The sequence below is a fragment of the Anomaloglossus baeobatrachus genome, chromosome 3, assembly GCF_048569485.1.
Source record: "Anomaloglossus baeobatrachus isolate aAnoBae1 chromosome 3, aAnoBae1.hap1, whole genome shotgun sequence".
NCBI lineage: Eukaryota > Metazoa > Chordata > Amphibia > Anura > Aromobatidae > Anomaloglossus > Anomaloglossus baeobatrachus.
Window position 1 is genome coordinate 671169216 of NC_134355.1, and position 19175 is coordinate 671188390.

General features: G+C 45.8%; 4 non-coding genes across 4 annotated transcripts; all 4 read left to right on the forward strand.

Moving 5' to 3' along the window:
- Nucleotides 1-2901: 2901 nt before the first annotated feature.
- On the forward strand, nucleotides 2902-2973 carry TRNAA-UGC (transfer RNA alanine (anticodon UGC)). Its single transcript has one exon. It is a non-coding gene; the product is annotated as a tRNA-Ala (tRNA).
- A 7098-nt stretch (nucleotides 2974-10071) lies between these two features.
- Nucleotides 10072-10143, forward strand: TRNAA-UGC (transfer RNA alanine (anticodon UGC)). Its single transcript has one exon. It is a non-coding gene; the product is annotated as a tRNA-Ala (tRNA).
- A 1799-nt stretch (nucleotides 10144-11942) lies between these two features.
- Nucleotides 11943-12014, forward strand: TRNAA-UGC (transfer RNA alanine (anticodon UGC)). The gene has a single exon. It is a non-coding gene; the product is annotated as a tRNA-Ala (tRNA).
- A 5419-nt stretch (nucleotides 12015-17433) lies between these two features.
- Nucleotides 17434-17505, forward strand: TRNAA-UGC (transfer RNA alanine (anticodon UGC)). The gene has a single exon. It is a non-coding gene; the product is annotated as a tRNA-Ala (tRNA).
- Nucleotides 17506-19175: the final 1670 nt, after the last annotated feature.

Sequence of the window (19175 nt, forward strand, 5' to 3'; positions counted from 1 at the left end):
CTTGGAGATTTCCCAGCAAGTTGGCCTCAATACAATGGAGCAGTAGTTATTCCAGTCATTACATTCCCTCAATCTAGAGAAGTAAGAGAACCAGAAGAACCTGTTCAGAACCTGGAAGAGCCAAATGTAGCTGAAGCAGAAGACCATGCACTGGTATCAATACCCAGTACACCCATTATTCACATTGAGACACATACATCGGGTGGGAGGACACAACCTCAGACAGATGGCAGTATAGTACTGCGTAGATCAACCCGCAGCAACTTTGGTCAGCTCCCATTACGCTATAGGGAAAGTACAGTTTAGTTCAAAGTGACGGTATGAAATGTAATGTTTCACCTGTTTACAGTTAAGTAACGTTTAAGTGAAATGTGCCCACAAGGACTATTGTGAGACCTCTTTAAAATGTTTTCTTTGCACTAGTTTACGTACACTTTAAAAATGGACCATCGGTTATGAACTGGCTTTAACCACAAACTCTTGCATTGTAAAAAAAGTTACCTCCTTGGTACCAACCACAGGGTCTGCCTGTTGAGGGGCATGGCTCTGCACCAACCAGGGGCACGCCTGTTTATGGGGCCTGCCCTCCAACACTCGGAAGCGGGTACGCCTGTTTATGGGGCCTACCTTACACCACTCTCCTCAGGAGAGGAAGATTGGAGGAAAGGTCTGGGGAATGTGATGGCCCAGACCTGGTCACCAAAAGGACCGGCGACCTACCTCCTGGAGGTTTTTGGGTGGGTTTCGGACATGTGGGTGGTTGGTGGTGAAATGGTACCTGGTATGTTTAAATGTAAATGATTGCCCCTGTGTGGGAAAAGTTTGTATTTACCTTTTTCTCTTGTCTTTGCAGCCCGAGGACGTGCTGATGATAACTAAGGGGGACTGTGGCGCCCCTGACCTGGTCAGGCACCACAGAGTATTGCACCCATGCGGGGACAATGCTTCCAGGTAATTTCCAAAGGCCAGGATGAGGTGCACACACAAACACATAGTGACCAGGTCTCCCACACCACTAGAAGGGACCCTTGGGTAGCCAGTAGGGGTTAACTTTCAATTCCCAGCTAGGGGTGTGTTCAGAGGCTGGTTGCTAGGAAGCAGGAGAGAGGAAGGAAAGAAGGAGTCTGGAGGTTGAAGGGTGTGGAAGGAAGCAGAGAGGGGGCTCTGGTGTCGGCCAGGTCCTGAGGAGTGCAGTAGCTGGAAGCGGGGGAGAAAGGGTACCGTGGGTCGGCCTGAAAGACATCCAGAGAGAGGGGTGGCTGAGTACGGAGATCCTGGTATCCGAGCACGCAAGGGGAAACAGATCCCCAGTACAGGCAGCAGATCATCCAGAGCTGCTTAACCTACAGGTGGGGGTACTTCATGCCCTCACCACTACTACACAGAGCTCGAGCCAAGCAGCAATCACCAGGCCCATAAGGGGACAGGGCCAGAAGCCATCCCACCAAGGCCACGCTGCCGGCAGACGGGCCAGAGAGAGGGGAGCAGGGTAGTAACAGCTTCCCTGGAGGAGTCCTACCACGCTTCAAGCAAGGGATCCTCCCAAACAAAGAAAGAGTGCAAGGAGGGCGAGTGGACAGCTACCCTCAGAACGGCCTCCTGGAATTCCTGGTTCCACCTGGTTATCACAGTGCCGCCCGGGCATCTCACCGTGACCTCCAAACAGTGAGTAAACACGTTAAAAGACTTCTTGGACTGTGTTTGAGTCATTCTGCGACCTGTGGTCCCACACACATACACAGGGACCTGGGGCTTGCCTTACTCTCAGGAGGCTATTACAACCGACTGCACCCACCATCAGCCCCAGGCATCCCTTAACCTGCAGTGGCGGTCTTCACTGACCGCAATTCTGAGAGTGGCGTCACGACGAATCCCAAAACGAAGGTTCCCTACCTGTGACCAGACCGTCCCATCCCGTGGAGTCCCTAAGGGTAATACACTGCTGCACCGCACCTGTAGGGCTTCACAGATGTAGCTCAGTGGTAGAGCACATGCTTTATACAGGGGATGTAGCTCAGTGGTAGAGCGCATGCTTTATACAGGGGATGTAGCTCAGTGGTAGAGCACATGCTTTATACAGGGGATGTATGTTTTTTGTATGTTTTCTTGCTTGGTTGCAAGTTGGGGGTGCAGCCCTCCTAGTACTGAGACTGAACAGCTGATTGCGTCTCACTTTGCTGTGTATTTTATCTGGGACACAGCTAACCACTTGCCACCATCCATATTGGAGTTCTGACATGACACAAGTCAGGTATTGATAATGTTTTTAACTTCAGTAGGTTAGGGACTGTCTCAGATGGGTACACCGTGACGAGGTGAGACAGCTTTTTACCTTTTTGCAAAAATGTATACACTAAGTACCCTGTTATTAAGCACTTGCAATTTATTTATTTATATTCAGGGTATTTTTCATACAATTTTTCTCCTTGGTTTTTTCTAGTCTTAAGGCTGCAATTCACATGCTTAATGTTGCATGTTTACTGAACATTGTTTCAGCTCAGGTTTTTGTGTTTTTTGTATGTTTTCTTGCTTGGTTGCAAGTTGGGGGTGCAGCCCTCCTAGTACTGAGACTGAACAGCTGATTGCGTCTCACTTTGCTGTGTATTTTATCTGGGACACAGCTAACCACTTGCCACCATCCATATTGGAGTTCTGACATGACACAAGTCAGGTATTGATAATGTTTTTAACTTCAGTAGGTTAGGGACTGTCTCAGATGGGTACACCGTGACGAGGTGAGACAGCTTTTTACCTTTTTGCAAAAATGTATACACTAAGTACCCTGTTATTAAGCACTTGCAATTTATTTATTTATATTCAGGGTATTTTTCATACAATTTTTCTCCTTGGTTTTTTTTATACAGGGGATGTAGCTCAGTGGTAGAGCACATGCTTTATACAGGGGATGTAGCTCAGTGGTAGAGCGCATGCTTTGCATGTATGAGGCCCCGGGTTCAATCCCCGGCATCTCCACATTTTTCTTGATAATGCATTTATTTCTCTAAAATGCATGAATTTGCTGAACTTTAAACACATATGTGGATGTAATGTAAGCAACTCAATTATGTGACGGAAATATCAAAATGTCACCCTCCTGCTGTATCTTTTACCTTTACGTGGAATGTTATACATATGATGGACACTAGGTGGCGATCTATCCAAACACAAATATATCAATGGAGGGGTTTTTAACCCCTTAGTGACGGAGCTAATTTTCACCTTAATGACCAGACCAAATTTTGCAATTCTGACCAGTGTCACTTTATGAGGTTATAACTCTAGAACGCTTCAACGGATCCCGGTGATTCTGAGATTGTTTTTTCGTCACATATTGGACTTCGTGTTAGTACCAAATTTAGGACAATATTTTTTGCGTTTATTTATGAAAAAAATTGAATATTGGCAAAAATTTTGAAAATTTTGCAATTTTCAACTTTTGAATTTTTATACCGTTAAACCAGAGATTTCTGTGACACAAAATAGTTAATAAATAACATTTCCCACTTATCTACTTTACATCAGACCAATTTTGGAAACAAAATTTTTTTTTGTTAGGAAGTTAGAGGGGTTCAAAGTTTATCAGCGATTTCTCATTTTTACATCAAAATTTACAAAACCATTTTTTTAGGGACCACATCACATTTGAAGTGACTTTGAGAGGCCTAGATGATAGAAAATACCCAAAAGTGACACCATTCTAAAAACTGCACCCCCCAAAGTACTCAAAACCACGTTCAAGAAGTTTATTAACCCTTCAGGTGCTTCACATGAACAAAAGCAATGTGGAATGAAAAAAAAGCAAAAATTAAATTTTACCTAAAAATGTTGCTCTAACCCAAATTTATTCACTTTTAGAAGAAATAACACATCAAAATGGACCCCAAAACTTGTTCCCCACTTTCTTATGAACGCGCCAATACCCCACATGTGATCAGAAACCTCTGTTTGGACAAATGGGAGGGCTCGGAACAGAAGGAGCAATATTTGAATTTTGGAAAGCAAATTTGGCTGAAATAGATTGCGGGCACCATGTTGCATTTACAGGTCCGCTAAGGTACCTAAACAGAAGAAATCCCTCACAAGTGACACCATTTTGGAAACTAGACCCCTCAAGGATTCTATCTAGGGGTATAGTGAGCATTTTAGATCCACAGGTACTTCACAGATTTTGTTAACGTTATGTTGTCATATTGAAAATTTTAATAATTTTCTCAAAAATGTTGCTTTAGCATCAATTTTCTCACTTTTTCAAGAAGTAATTCCAAAAATTTGACCTCAAGGTTTGTTAACCACTTTTTTATGAGCGCGGTGATACCTCACATGTGGTCTGAAACCTTTGTTTGGACAAATGGGAGGGCTTGGAACGAAAGGGGCAATATTTGAATTTTGGAAAGGAAATTTGGCTGAAAAAGATTGCGGGCACCATGTCACATTTGGAGGACCCCTAAGGTACCTAAACAGCAGAAACCCCGCACAAGTGACCCCATTTTGGAAACTAGGCCCCTCAAGGAATTTATCTAGATGTTTGGTGAGTACCCTGAACCCCCAGGTGCTTCACAGAATTTTATAACGTTGAGCCATGAAAAAAAAAAAATAAAATTTTACCACAAAATTGTTATTTCAACCAGGTAGCTTTTTTTTTTACAAGAGTAAAAGGAAAATATTCAGCATAACATTTATTGTGCAATTTCTCCTGAGTTTGGCGATACCTTATATGTGGTGGAAATCAACTGTTTGGGTGCACAGCAGGGCTCGGAAGGGAAGGAGTGCCATTTGACTGCAAAATTGGCTGGAATCAATAGCGGACGCCAGGTTGCATTTGGAGAGCCCCTGAGGTGCCTAAACAGTGGCTGTCCCCCACAAGTGACTCCATTCTGGAAACAAGACACCTCAAGGCTTTTATCTAGGTGTATAGTGAGCAGTTTGAATCCACAAATACTTCACAGATTTTGATAAGCTTAGGTTGCCATATTGAAAATTTTCATTTTTTTCACAAAAATGTTGCTTCAGCATCAAATTTCTCACTTTTTCAAGAGACAACAACAAACCGTGGACCCAACAGGTTGTTATCCAATGTCTTATGAGCACAGGGATACCCCACATGTGGCCAAAAACCTCTGTTTGGATAAATGGGAGGGCTTGGAATGGAAGGAGCACCATTTGAATTCTGGAAAAGTTGAGATAAATTGCGGGCACCATGTCACATTTGCAGGGCCCCTTGGGTACCTATACATTCGAAACCCCCCACAAGTGACTCCATTTTGGAAACTGGATTTTATTCAGGAGTATAGTAGCATTTTGAATCCACAGGTACTTCACAAAAATGTTGCTGTAGCAACAAATGTCTCACTTTTAGGCTATGTGGCCATGATCCAGCGACATGGCGTCTAGTACACAGTGTCAGCCTCCTGCAGAGATGTGAGTGTTGTCCACGGGAGAACGCAGCTGCCCATGCCCACGATTTGGGTTCAGGCCGCTGTGGAGCTCTATGCTACCTGCAGAGAACACTCATCTCCGCAGCATAAATTGACATGCTGAGGCTCGGGAAGCTGCGCCACAGGTCGGTTTATGCTGCGGAGAAGAGAAGTACATTGGGCAAGCACATTGGGCATGGGATTTCTAAAAATCCTTCCACTGTGCTTCTACTGCACAATGCAGCGTTATGGACGCAGGGAAAACACTCTGCGCCCAAAACGCTGCAAATCCCGATTGTGGGCATCCAGCCTAAAATGCTACAATGGATGAATGGATAGATGTCAAACAAATATAACGTCCCACCCCCTGCATATTCTAAGCTGGCGCCCTTTAGTGCCTTTCATGTGGCACTAAAGGGTGCCTAGCCTTGTATTTAGCCCCCCAAAAAATTAATTAAAATAAACGACGTGGAGTCCCCCCTATTTTTGATAGCCAGCTAGGGTAAAGCAGACAGCTGTAGCCTGCAAACCACAGCTGACAGCTTCACCTTGGCTGGTGATCAATTTGGAGGGCTCCCCAGGCGTTTTTTAAAAAAAAAAAAAAAACGTGGGGTCCCCCCAAATTAGATCACCAGCCAAGGTGAAGCAGACAGCTGGGGTCTGGTATTCTCAGGGTGGGAAGAGCCATGGTTATTGGACTCTTCCCAGCCTAAAAATAGCAGGCCGCAGCCGCCCCAGAAGTGGCGCATCCATTAGATGCGCCAATCCTGGCGCTTCGCTCCAGCTCATCCCGCGCCCTGGTGCGGTGGCAGACGGGGTAATATATGGGGTTGATACCAGCTGTAATGTCACCTGGCATCAAGCCCTGGGGTTAGTGATGTCACGGCATCTGAACAGATACCCGACATCACTAACCCAGTCAAGAAATAGAAAAAAATAAAGACAAAAAAAAAATTTATTTGAAAAAAAACTCCCCGAAACATTCCTCTTTTACCAATTTATTGTAAATAAATAAATTTCGGTCGCTGTAATCCATTTTTGAGGTCCCACGCCGTCTCTGGATCTTCTAGAATATGGGGGGCACGTTCAGGGAACGTATCCCCCATTTTCTGGAAGAGCAAGCTCTCCATGAGCAGTGTGGGTGCAGTAATCTGAGAATACTGCACTCACACTGCCCCGGTCCAACCTAGGGCAGAGTGACCTGCAGTAACCTCATTCCAGAATATGAGGGGCACGCTCACAGAACGTACCCCCCATTTTCTGGAACAGCAGCCTCTCCATGTGAGGAGTGTGGCTGCAGATCACTGCACTCACCCTCCCCCGGTCCACAGTGGAGCCTGTGCATCAGCGACGTCAGCAGGATCCCTGCTTGCAGGGATCCAGCTGACAGCCGCTGTCTGCGCATGCGCCGCCAGCATTCAAGAGAAGGAGGCGGCGTGATCGCGGGGCCGGAGCACCAGCAGACAGGTAACGTATGACCGGGGGCTGGGGGGGGGTGACGGAGGGTGACGGGGGGACCTGGGGACAACTTTCTGCCGCATGTGACGTGTCACATGCGGCAGAAAGAGTAGGATGAATGCGGCCGCCATTTTCCACGCTCCGGAGGGGGGAGGGGGGAGGCGGCTCTGGAGAACCGGAGGGGGCTCCGGGGACCAGAGATCTCCGGTGTACCGGAGGAGGGGTCAGGGGGAGGACATTTCCCTCCGATCTGAAATGTTTGATCATTTCAGATCGGAGGGAAATGAATACAGAGCCGTCGGCGGCGGCAGTTTTCAGCGCGCGTCGGCGCCATCTTGGATTTTCCGGAGGGGGGGGTAGGGGTGGTGGGGGGACTCTCCGGTACCGGGGGCTTTGGGGGCACTAGAGGATTATATTTATTTCTCATCTGACATGTTTGTTCACGTCAGATGAGAAATAAATCAATTTTACCGGCCATTTTTTTTTTTTTAATGTTGTCGCCGGTATACGGTGTATACCGGCGATCGCATTAACGGGGTCCAAAAAAAACACCCCGATTCATAATCTTGGGGGTCTCAGCTACCTCCGGTAGCTGAAACCCCCGAGATTTTTCGTCACTGGGGGGCGCTACAAGCTTTTTCCGGCCTGACGTCTCAAGACGTCGGAACAGAATAAGTACCCTGTTTTTCCGACGTCTTGAGATGTTAGGCCGTCGCTATGGGGTTAATTCTGTCTGGGCCTTGTTGTTGTTGTAAGGACTAAAATGTCTAAGAAATCTCTGATTTTAGAGATAAACCCATTTAAAAATAACACTGGGAAATAAGAGAATTGGTGCCTGAGATCTTCAATCTATTTTTCGGTCAGTTTTTGTCGCTGATTCTAAATCTGCCTTTATTTTTCTTCCATCAGTTCTAGATAATGAGATGTGATATACCCCATGTACATGCATGTGACCTATAGAAACACTTGGACTGATATCTACTAAACTTTTTTTTTTCCTTTTTGGTTATTAAAACAAATTCATACTTGTAGATTTCTTTAATTTATGAAGAATTTACATCACATAAGAAGAATGAAACTTGCATGAGAAGTTGTCATCGATACACTTCATTTAATGAAATATCTTGCAAAAGCTGCGCTTTAAAGATTTTTAGCGGTGAGTTTTACCAGTGCAATCACTCTGATAAGACCAGCAGTAATCCGCCATCATGGGGGGATCCCAGGGTCCTTGTTTTCTTTCTTCTATAGTTCTTAAATCTTGGTAAACCCTTCACCCTGATCTTCACTCAACAATCCCAGTGCCTGAGGCAATAATGCACCTTGATACTCATTGTACAGCCAAACTGCTGGAAAGAAGATCACATTCATTCTACTAGTTCAATGTAATATAATAGAATACTATAATATAATAATGTAATATAATACTCTATAATTCCCAAGAAAAATTCTGTACTACCATAGTGAACGGAGACCATACATCTGCCTCAGCATTGTTCAATGAATGTTTCAAAGTGTGGATCTTTTATGAGTAGTGATGGGTGGACCCAGACTGTCCAGATCGGCACAGTTTTAAAGGTACCCGGGCCCGTGATTCCAGGTGTTCATACCGTAGTTACCGAGGCTCTGGCGCAGCTGTACACTGCTTTTGCGAGGCTGTGCACTGCTTTTCCTGCGTTTCCCGCCATCCTGGCGCCTGTGATTGGTTGCAGTCACACTTGCCCCCAGCCTGTGTGACAGCGTCTATCTGCAATCAATGACAGACGCTGTTTACAGGTCACAATCATGATTCATGAAGCAGGTGGCTCAGGATGAACAGAGGAGGACACATCATCGCGGGCACAGCTCATCTTGAGCATCCTGCTGCGTTATTCGGGGATGTAGGTCAGTGGTAGAGCACATGCTTTATACAGGGGATGTAGCTCAGTGGTAGAGCACATGCTTTATACAGGGAATGTAGCTCAGTGGTAGAGCGCATGCTTTATACAGGGGATGTAGCTCAGTGATAGAGCACATGCTTTATACAGGGGATGTAGCTCAGTGGTAGAGGGCATGCTTTATACAGGGGATGTAGCTCAGTGGTAGAGAGCATGCTTTATACAGGGGATGTAGCTCAGTGGTAGAGCGCATGCTTTATACTGGGGATGTAGCTCAGTGGTAGAGCACATGCTTTATACAGGGGATGTAGCTCAGTGGTAGAGCACATGCTTTATACAGGGGATATAGCTCAGTGGTAGAGCGTATTCTTTATACAGGGGATGTAGCTCAGTGGTAGAGCGCATGCTTTATACAGGGAATGTAGCTCAGTGGTAGAGCGCATGCTTTATACAGGGGATATAGCTCAGTGGTAGAGCGTATGCTTTATACAGGGGATGTAGTTCAGTGGTAGAGCGCATGCTTTATACAGGGGATATAGCTCAGTGGTAGAGCGCATGCTTTATACAGGGGATATAGCTCAGTGGTAGAGCGCATGCTTTATACAGGGGATGTAGCTCAGTGGTAGAGCATATGCTTTATACAGGGGATGTAGCTCAGTGGTAGAGCACATGCTTTATACAGGGAATGTAGCTCAGTGGTAGAGCGCATGCTTTATACAGGGGATGTAGCTCAGTGGTAGAGCACATGCTTTATACAGGGGATGTAGCTCAGTGGTAGAGCACATGCTTTATACAGGGAATGTAGCTCAGTGGTAGAGTGCATGCTTTATACAGGGGATGTAGTTCAGTGGTAGAGCGCATGCTTTATACAGGGGATGTAGCTCAGTGGTAGTACGCATGCTTTATACAGGGGATGTAGCTCAGTGGTAGAGCGCATGCTTTATACAGAAGATACAGCTCAGTGGTAGAGCATATGCTTTATGCAGGGGATGTAGCTCAGTGGTAGAGAGCATGCTTTATACAGGGGATGTAGCTCAGTGGTAGAGCGCATGCTTATACAGAAGATGCAGCTCAGTGGTAGAGCGCATGCTTTATACAGGGGATGTAGCTCAGTGGTAGTACGCATGCTTTATACAGGGGATGTAGCTCAGTGGTAGAGCGCATGCTTTATACAGAAGATACAGCTCAGTGGTAGAGCATATGCTTTATGCAGGGGATGTAGCTCAGTGGTAGAGAGCATGCTTTATACAGGGGATGTAGCTCAGTGGTAGAGCGCATGCTTATACAGAAGATGCAGCTCAGTGGTAGAGCACATGCTTTATTCAGGGGATGTAGGTCAGTGGTAGAGCGCATGCTTTGCATGTATGAGGCCCCAGGTTCAATCCCCGGCATCTCCACATTTTTCTTGATAATGCATTTATTTCTCTAAAATGCATGAATTTTCTGAACATTAAACACATATGTGGATGTAATGTAAGCAACTCAATTATGTGATGAAAATATCAAAATTTCACCCTTCTGCTGTATCTTTTACCTTTACGTGGCATGTTATACATATGATGGACACTAGGTGGCGATCTATCCAAACACAAAAATAATAATGGAGGGGTTTTCAATTCTGTCTGGGCCTTGTTGTTGTAAGGACTAAAATGTCTAAGAAATCTCTGATTTTAGAGATAAACCCATTCAAAAATAACACTGGGAAATAAGAGAATTGGTGCCTGAGATCTTCAATCTATTTTTCGGTCAGTTTTTGTCGCTGATTCTAAATCTGCCTTTATTTTTCTTCCAGCAGTTCTAGGGTTAATAAGATGTGATATACCCCATGTATATGCATGCGACCTATATAAAAACATGGACTGATAGCCACTAAACTATTTTTTTCTGCCCTGGTTATTAAAACAAATTCATGCATGTAGATGACATCCAGAAAAAGTTATCATTGACACTGTTCAGTTACTGAGAGACCTCGCAATAGCGTCACGTTAAAGATTATTGCAGTGAATTCCGCCGGTGCAATCTCTCTGAATAGACCAGCAGTAATCCGCCATCATGGGGGGATCGCAGTGTCCTCGGTATCTTTCTTCTATAGTTCCTACATCTTGGTGGAATCGTTCTCCCTCCTCTTCTCTTAGGTCACTAAGGTTTTCTATAAAACGATCCTGTAAAGCCCCAGCAGGGGGAGCCGGAGCACAGGGAAGTGCAGGGGCCGTAACGCATCCACTAGGTGAAGTGCCCACCCAGTGGATGAAAGAGGATACGAGCCGGGGTTGGTGCCAGGAGATGACGTGATACCAGGGATTGGACGGAGACTGAGTCAAGGGAATCTGGGTCAGAAGCCAAGAGAGAGCGTCAAGGAACGGAGGGGCGCAGAAACCAAAGTCAGTGACAAATCATGGTTAGGAGCCGGGAGAGCCGATAAATGTGGGGAAACAGGCTGTGGGCTGTTATTTTTAGGCTGGGAGGGGCAATACCCATGGGCCTCCCCAGCCTGAGAATACCAGTCCCCAGTTGTCTGCTTTATCTTGGCTGGGTATCAAAATTGGGGGGTCTGCATGCTGTTTTTTTTTGTTGTTTTTTTTTATTTTTTTTAAATATTTAAATTAAAAAATGCTGCATAGGGTCCCTCACATTTTTATACACAGCCAAGATTCAGCAGATATGGAGGGAACATTTATGAATATCACATAGTGGAATACTCCACCTCCCATATAGGACCAGCATAATAATGGCGCACGCAACGTGTATTATACTGTATAGTAGTGAACATATATAAGAGGGGATGTAGCTCAGTGGTAGGGCGAATGCTTTATACAGGGGATGTACCGCAATGTTAGAGCGCATGCTTTATACAGGGGATGTAGCTCAGTGGTAGAGTGCATGCTTTATACAGGGGATGTAGCTCAGTGGTAGAGTGCATGCTTTATACAGGGGATGTAGCTCAGTGGTAGAGTACATGCTTTATACAGGGGATGTAGCTCAGTGGTAGAGCGCATGCTTTATACAGGGGATGTAGCTCAGTGGTAGAGCGCATGCTTTATACAGGGGATGTAGCTCAGTGGTAGAGCGCATGCTTTATACAGGGGATGTAGCTCAGTGGTAGAGCGCATGCTTTATACAGGGGATGTAGCTCAGTGGTAGAGCGCATGCTTTATACAGGGGATGTAGCTCAGTGGTAGAGCACATGCTTTATATAGGGGATGTAGCTCAGTGGTAGAGCGCATGCTTTGCATGTATGAGGCCCCGGGTTCAATCCCCGGCATCTCCACTTTTTCTTGATAATGCATTTATTTCTCTAAAATTCATGAATTTGCTGAACATTAAACACATATGTGGATGTAATGTAAGCAACTCAATTATGTGACGAAAATATCAAAATGTCACCCTTCTGCTGTATCTTTTACCTTTACGTGGAATGTTATACATATGATGGACACTAGGTGGCGATCTATCCAAACTCAAAAATAATAATGGAGGAGTTTTCAGTTCTGTCTGGGTCTTGTTGTTGTAAGGACTAAAATGTCTAAGAAATCTCTGATTCTAGAGATAAACCCATTAATAATAACACTGGGAAATAAGAAAATTGGTGCCTGAGATCTTCAATCTATTTTTCGGTCAGTTTTTGTCGCTGATTCTAAATCTGCCTTTATTTTTCTTCCATCAGTTCTAGGGTTAATGAGATGTGATGTACCCCATGTATATGCATGCGACCTATAGAAAAACTTGGACTGATAGTGACTCGCCCACCCCAGGGCTATGGGACACCCGGATCCGGGCCGGACTAGTCCGGGGGACGTCAGTGGTGGCGGGGCCCGACTCCGTGGCCCTGGTGGGTGTCAGTTTTAATCGGGCTGGTGACTTGGGAGCAATTAAAGTATATGTTTCGTGACGCCACCTGTGGTCTGCGGCTATTAAGCCGCCGCTGCTGTGTGAGGCCTCCGGGGTGATGTTATAGCAGCAATGGTGGTACTGCTCCCCACAGGTGGAGCGGAACCCCGGGAACACTGTTAGTGCTCGTGAAAGTCTATGGTGTTGTGTGGCTAACACGGTGCAGGGCCGACAGGCAATGAAAGAACCAAGCACAAACAACAGTCTCTTTACCTTCTCCTCTTTTACTTTGGGAACAGTCCAGTCCTGGGAGAACGTCACAGGTGGTGAAGGGGATCCGGTCGGCCTGGAAGTACTTGGGGTGATCTTTCTGGCCAGCTGAGTATGAGGCCTACTTCTGTTCTTTTCTTTGTTATGATAGGACCCTGCTTCTCTGAATCCAGCAATGGCCCTCTTTGCTGCTGGGACCGATGGTACGTCCCTTTCCCTCTGTAGCAGGCTGCACAGGCCCTCTCTGGTGCTTCTCTGCTGGAGTCCACACCGGGCCCTGATGCTGCAGCTGTACCTTTGGGATGTTTTTGGGCCAGGTGCTTGCAGCTCTCCTGCCCTTCGGATTCGGCTACCAGGGAGTATTTTAAGCCCTGGTGGCCACAGACTCCGATGTCCGAGTCTCTTCGCTGCCTCTCTGCTACTCCTGCTTCCCTGGGCCAAGCTTCTTCAGCTCTAGGCCCCAGATCCACAGGACAGCACTACTCTGCGTCTGCTCACTGTCACTTCTCTCTACAGACTGACCACTACTTCCTCCCTCAGGTCAGACTTGAGGAATGCTCCCTGGAATTCCAGGTTCAGAGCTCCCCCTGCTGGCCGGAGGGAGAACTGTGTTGGATGTTAAACTTGCTGGCCAATGGACCTCCCCATTACCTCCAGGCTCAGCATTAACCCTTTGGAAGGGCAATGCTGTTGTGGCGACCAGGTCCTGGGGCGCCACAATAGCCACTAAACTTTTTTTTTTTGTTGCCCTGGTTTTTAAAACAAATTCATGCATGTAGATGACATCCAGAAAAAGTTGTCATTGATATTGTTCAGTTACTGAGAGACCTCGCAATAGCGTCACGTTAAAGATTATTAGCGGTGAGTTCCACCAGTGCAATCTCTCTGAATAGACCAGCAGTAATCCGCCATCATGGGGGGATCGCAGTGTCCTCGGTATCTTTCTTCTATAGTTCCTATATCTTGGTGGAATCGTTCTCCCTCCTCTTCTCTTAGGTCACTAAGGTTTTCTGTAAAACGATCCTGTAAAGCCCCAGCAGGGGGAGCCGGAGCACAGGCAAGTGCAGGGGCCGTAACGCATCCACTAGGTGAAGTGCCCACCCAGTGGATGAAAGAGGATACGAGCCGGGGTCGGTGCCAGGAGATGACGCGATACCAGGGATTGGACGGAGACTGAGTCAAGGGTAGCTGGGTCAGAAGCCAAGAAAGAGCGTCAAGGAACCGAGGGGCGCAGAAACCAGAGTCAGTGACAAATCATGGTTAGGAGCCGGGAGAGGAGATAAAGATGGGGAAAAACAGGCTGTGGGCTGCTATTTTTAGGCTGGGAGGGACAATACCCATGGGCCTCCCCAGCCTGAGAATACCAGTCCCCAGTTCTCTGCTTTATCTTGGCTGGGTATCAAAATTGGGGGGTCTGCACGCTGTTTTATTGGATTTTTTAAAATATTTAAATTAAAAAAAGCTGCATAGGGTCCCTCGCATTTTTATACACAGCCAAGATACAGCAGATATGGTGGGAACATTTATGAATATCACATAAGTGGAATATTCCACCTCCCATATAGGACCAGCATAATAATGGCGCACGCAACATGTATTGCATAGTAGTGAACATATCTAAGCAGACAGTATAACACGATAGGATTGGATACACGGCTATACAGACAGTATCACACAGGATAGGATTAGATACACAGCTCAGCAGACAGTATCACACAGGATAGGATTAGATACACAGCTGTGCAGACAGTATCACACAGGATAGGATTAGATACACAGCTGTGCAGACAGTATCACACAGGAGAGGATTAGATACACAGATCAGCAGACAGTATCACACAGGAGAGGATTAGATACAAAGCTCAGCAGACAGTATCACACCGGACATGATTAGATACACAGCTCAGCAGACAGTATGACACGATAGGATTGGATACACGGCTCTGCAGACAGTATCACACAGGATAGGATTAGATACACAGCCGTGCAGACCATATCACACAGCAGAGGATTAGATACACAGCTTTGCAGACATCACACAGGATAGGATTAGATACACAGCTCAGCAGACAGTATCACACAACATAGGATTAGATACACAGCCCTGCAGACAGTATTACACGATAGGATTAGATACACAGCCCTGCAGACTGTATCACACAGGAGAGGATTAGATACACAGCCCTGCAGACAGTATCAGACAACATAGGATTAGATACACGGCTCAGCAGACAGTATCACACGACAGGATTAGATACACAGCTCAGCAGACAGTATCACCGCTACACACACACAGGTACTCACATGCAGTGGCGCATGCACACACACAATCACCCCTGATGGGGACCTTGTGCCACACACACACACCTTTCACATCATTCCTCCCGTGACCTCCGGTGGGCGCTCCAGGCAGCTGTGCTGCATGCCATCCTCCCCTGCGTCCGGCCGACATTTCACACATCCGATCGCATACACACACATCCGATCGCATACACTCACACATCCGATCGCATACACACACATCCGATCGCATACACTCACACACACACTCACGATATCGCACATACCTGTACAATCGCGCGCACACACTCACAATATCCGGAGATATCACATGCTTCCCATGTGATCCTCTCGCAGGTACTGGAAGCTCACTGCACAGCATCGCAAGCGTCGACACACACTCACAATCACCCCTGATGGGGACCTTGTGACACACACACACACACAGCAGTGGCGGGCAGAGCTGGGGGAGCTGCGGCAGCGGGCAGAGCGGGGACTTGGGAGAACGGAGGGATGGGATGTCATTGGAGACAGTAACGAGGGGAGGGGAGGCGGCCTGTACTCGCACATCCCGGCGGGTGACAGGGGTAAAGTGGAGCAAACAGCACATGCTGTGAGCTCCACAATAATGGCACTAATCTTCTCCCTCTGTTGTGTTCTGGACAGCCCAGGGGGCGCATCCAGGTCACAGCAGACGCCCACTGTAACGTATGGCAAGGGGTCGGAGCCCGACTATCAGAGTCTATGCACAGGGGCTGCCATAAAGGAAGGAGTTACTGTCGTTACACACACGGCAAATCCAGCATGGCAGCCCCCAGTGCCTCCAGTGAAATAAGAATTACATAAAAACTAAATAAGCAGCGATTTTCATTTTGTATTAGAAATAGTTGATTTAATAATCACTATTTTTAATACAAAAATAAAAAAAACGCGACACCTTCCCTTTAACGCACATTTCCCGGTTTTCCACATTTTTGGCCCCACATAGTTTTTCAGCATGGCTATGCTATGTACTGATGAGCGAACCAAAACTGTAAAATTTGGGGTCCGCACCGGACACCTAGCATCCTTCTCAGGGAAGTCCATGTTACTGTTCAGCTTTGGCTACCCGGATAAAAAATAAAAGAAAGGTAAAAGGAAGGAAAATAGAGATGACAATAGGAGAATTCTACTTTCCGAGTCTCCTGCGTGGCCGTCACACTACTTCCGGGCCTGCTCATTAGCTCTCATGCATATTCACTGCTTCTCTGTGACGGTGTCTGTGATTGGTTGTAAAGTGGAAAAATAACTAAATAATTGAAAAAGATGTTGGGTCCCCCACATTTTGATACCCTCTGCAGAGAAAGCAGACACCTACAGCCTGCAGGCTCCAAATGTGTGCGTCATTTTCCCTGTGTATTAGTATACGATGGACTCCATGCAGCTTTTTAAAACTTATATAAATAAATAATTTTTAAAAAGGCATGCAACACATATATATATACACATATATGAGGCGCATGCTTTATACAGGAGATGTAGCTCAGTGGTAGAGCGCATGCTTTATACAGGGGATGTAGCTCAGTGGTAGAGCGCATGCTTTATACAGGGGATGTAGCTCAGTGGTAGAGCGCATGCTTTATACAGGGGATGTAGCTCAGTGGTAGATCGCATGCTTTATACAGGGAATGTAGCTCAGTGGTAGATCGCATGCTTTATACAGGGGATGTAGCTCAGTGGTAGAGTGCATGCTTTATACAGGGGATGTAGCTCAGTGGTACAGTGAATGCTTTATACAGGGGATGTAGCTCAGTGGTAGAGCACATGCTTTATACAGGGGATGTAGCTCAGTGGTAGAGTTCATACTTTATACAGGGGATGTAGCTCAGTGGTAGAGCACATGCTTTATACAGGGGATGTAGCTCAGTGGTAGAGAGCATGCTTTATACAGGGGATGTAGCTCAGTGGTAGAGCGCATGCTTCATACAGGGGATGTAGCTCAGTGGTAGAGAGCATGCTTTATACAGGGGATGTAGCTCAGTGGTAGAGAGCATGCTTTATACAGGGGATGTAGCTCAGTGGTAGAGTACATGCTTTATACAGGGGATGTAGCTCAGTGGTAGAGTTCATACTTTATACAGGGGATGTAGCTCAGTGGTAGAGTGCATGCTTTATACAGGGGATGTAGCTCAGTGGTAGAGTACATGCTTTATACAGGGGATGTAGCTCAGTGGTAGAGTACATGGTTTATACAGGGGATGTAGCTCAGTGGTAGAGCGCATGCTTTATACAGGGGATGTAGCTCCGTGGTAGAGAGCATGCTTTATACAGGGGATGTAGCTCAGTGGTAGAGCGCATGCTTTGCATGTATGAGGCCCCGAGTTCAATCCCCGGCATCTCCACTTTTTCTTGATAATGCATTTATTTCTCTAAAATGCATGAATTTTCTGAACATTAAACACATATGTGGATGTAATGTAAGCAACTCAATTATGTGATGAAAATATCAAAATGTCACCCTTCTGCTGTATCTTTTACCTTTACGTGGCATGTTATACATATGATGGACACTAGGTGGCGATCTATCCAAACTCAAAAATAATAATGGAGGGGTTTTCAGTTCTGTCTGGGCCTTGTTGTTGTAAAGACTAAAATGTCTAAGAAATCTCTGATTTTAGAGATAAACCCATTAATAATAACACTGGGAAATAAGAGAATTGGTGCCTGAGATCTTCAATCTATTTTTCGGTCAGTTTTTGTCGCTGATTCTAAATCTGCCTTTATTTTTCTTCCATCATTTAGTTAATGAGATAGTTTATAGTTTTAGTTATAGTTTCATAGTTTTTTTAAGGTTGAAGGGAGACTCTAAGTCCATCTAGTTCCAACCGTAGCCTAACATGTTGATCCAGAGGAAGGCAAAAAAAAACCCAATGTGTCAAACAAGTTCCAATGGGGAAAAAATTTCCTTCCTTCGTCCACATCCGGCAATCAGACTAGTTCCCTGGATCAACACCCTGTCATAAACTCTAATATACATAACTGGTAATATTATATTTTTCAAGAAAGGCGTCCAGGCTCTGCTTAAATGTTAGTAGTGAATCACTCATTACAACATCATGCGGCAGAGAGCTCCATAGTCTCACTGCTCGTACAGTAAAGAATCCTCGTCTGTGATTATGATTAAACCTTCTTTCCTCAAGACGTAGCGGATGCCCCCGTGTTCCAGTCGCAGGCCTAGGTGCAAAAAGATCTTTGGAACGGTCTCTGTACTGTCCCCTCATATGTTTATACATTGTGATTAGATCCCCCCTAAGCCTTTGTTTTTCCAAACTAAATAACCCCAAGTTTAATAACCTGTCTTGGAGTTGCAGCCCCCCCATTCCTCTAATAATCTTGGTCGCTCTTCTATCTACCTGTAAGATTATGCTATTTATAACCTTCTATACTGTTGCTTTCAAGAAAAGCATCCATTCCTCTCTTAAATTCATTCAGTGAGTTGGCCATCACCACTTCCTCAGGAAGAGAGTTCCAGAGCCTCACTGCTCTTACCGTGAAGAACCCTCTTCTATGCTGATGTAGGAATTTTCTTTCCTCCAATCGAAGAGACTGCCCCCTTGTTCTTGTCATAGTCCTTAGTACAAACAGATCATGGGAGAGATCTCTGTATTGCCCTCTGATATATTTGTACATATTTATTAGGTCTCCCCTAAGTCTTCTCTTCTCTAGAGTAAATAGACCTAATGTTGATAACTAGTGATGAGCGAGTACCAAAAAGCTCGGGTGCTCGAGGCTCGGGCCGAGCCTCCCAAGATACTCGTGTACTCGGCCCGAGCACCGAGCCCAATGTTATCCTATGGGAGACCCGAGTATTTTTATGAAATGACCCCCCGGCAGCATGGAGAAACCCTAAAAATGGCACAAAAATCTCAGAAGAGTGCTCAAATGACATGGCAACAGCATGGGGAAGACCCCTTGAAGCATTTATCACTCAAAAGTCACAGCTGTGAACAATTTTGTCCGAGTTTTACGCCATTTTTACGGACTCACCAGAAAACCTTCCAAAATGACACCA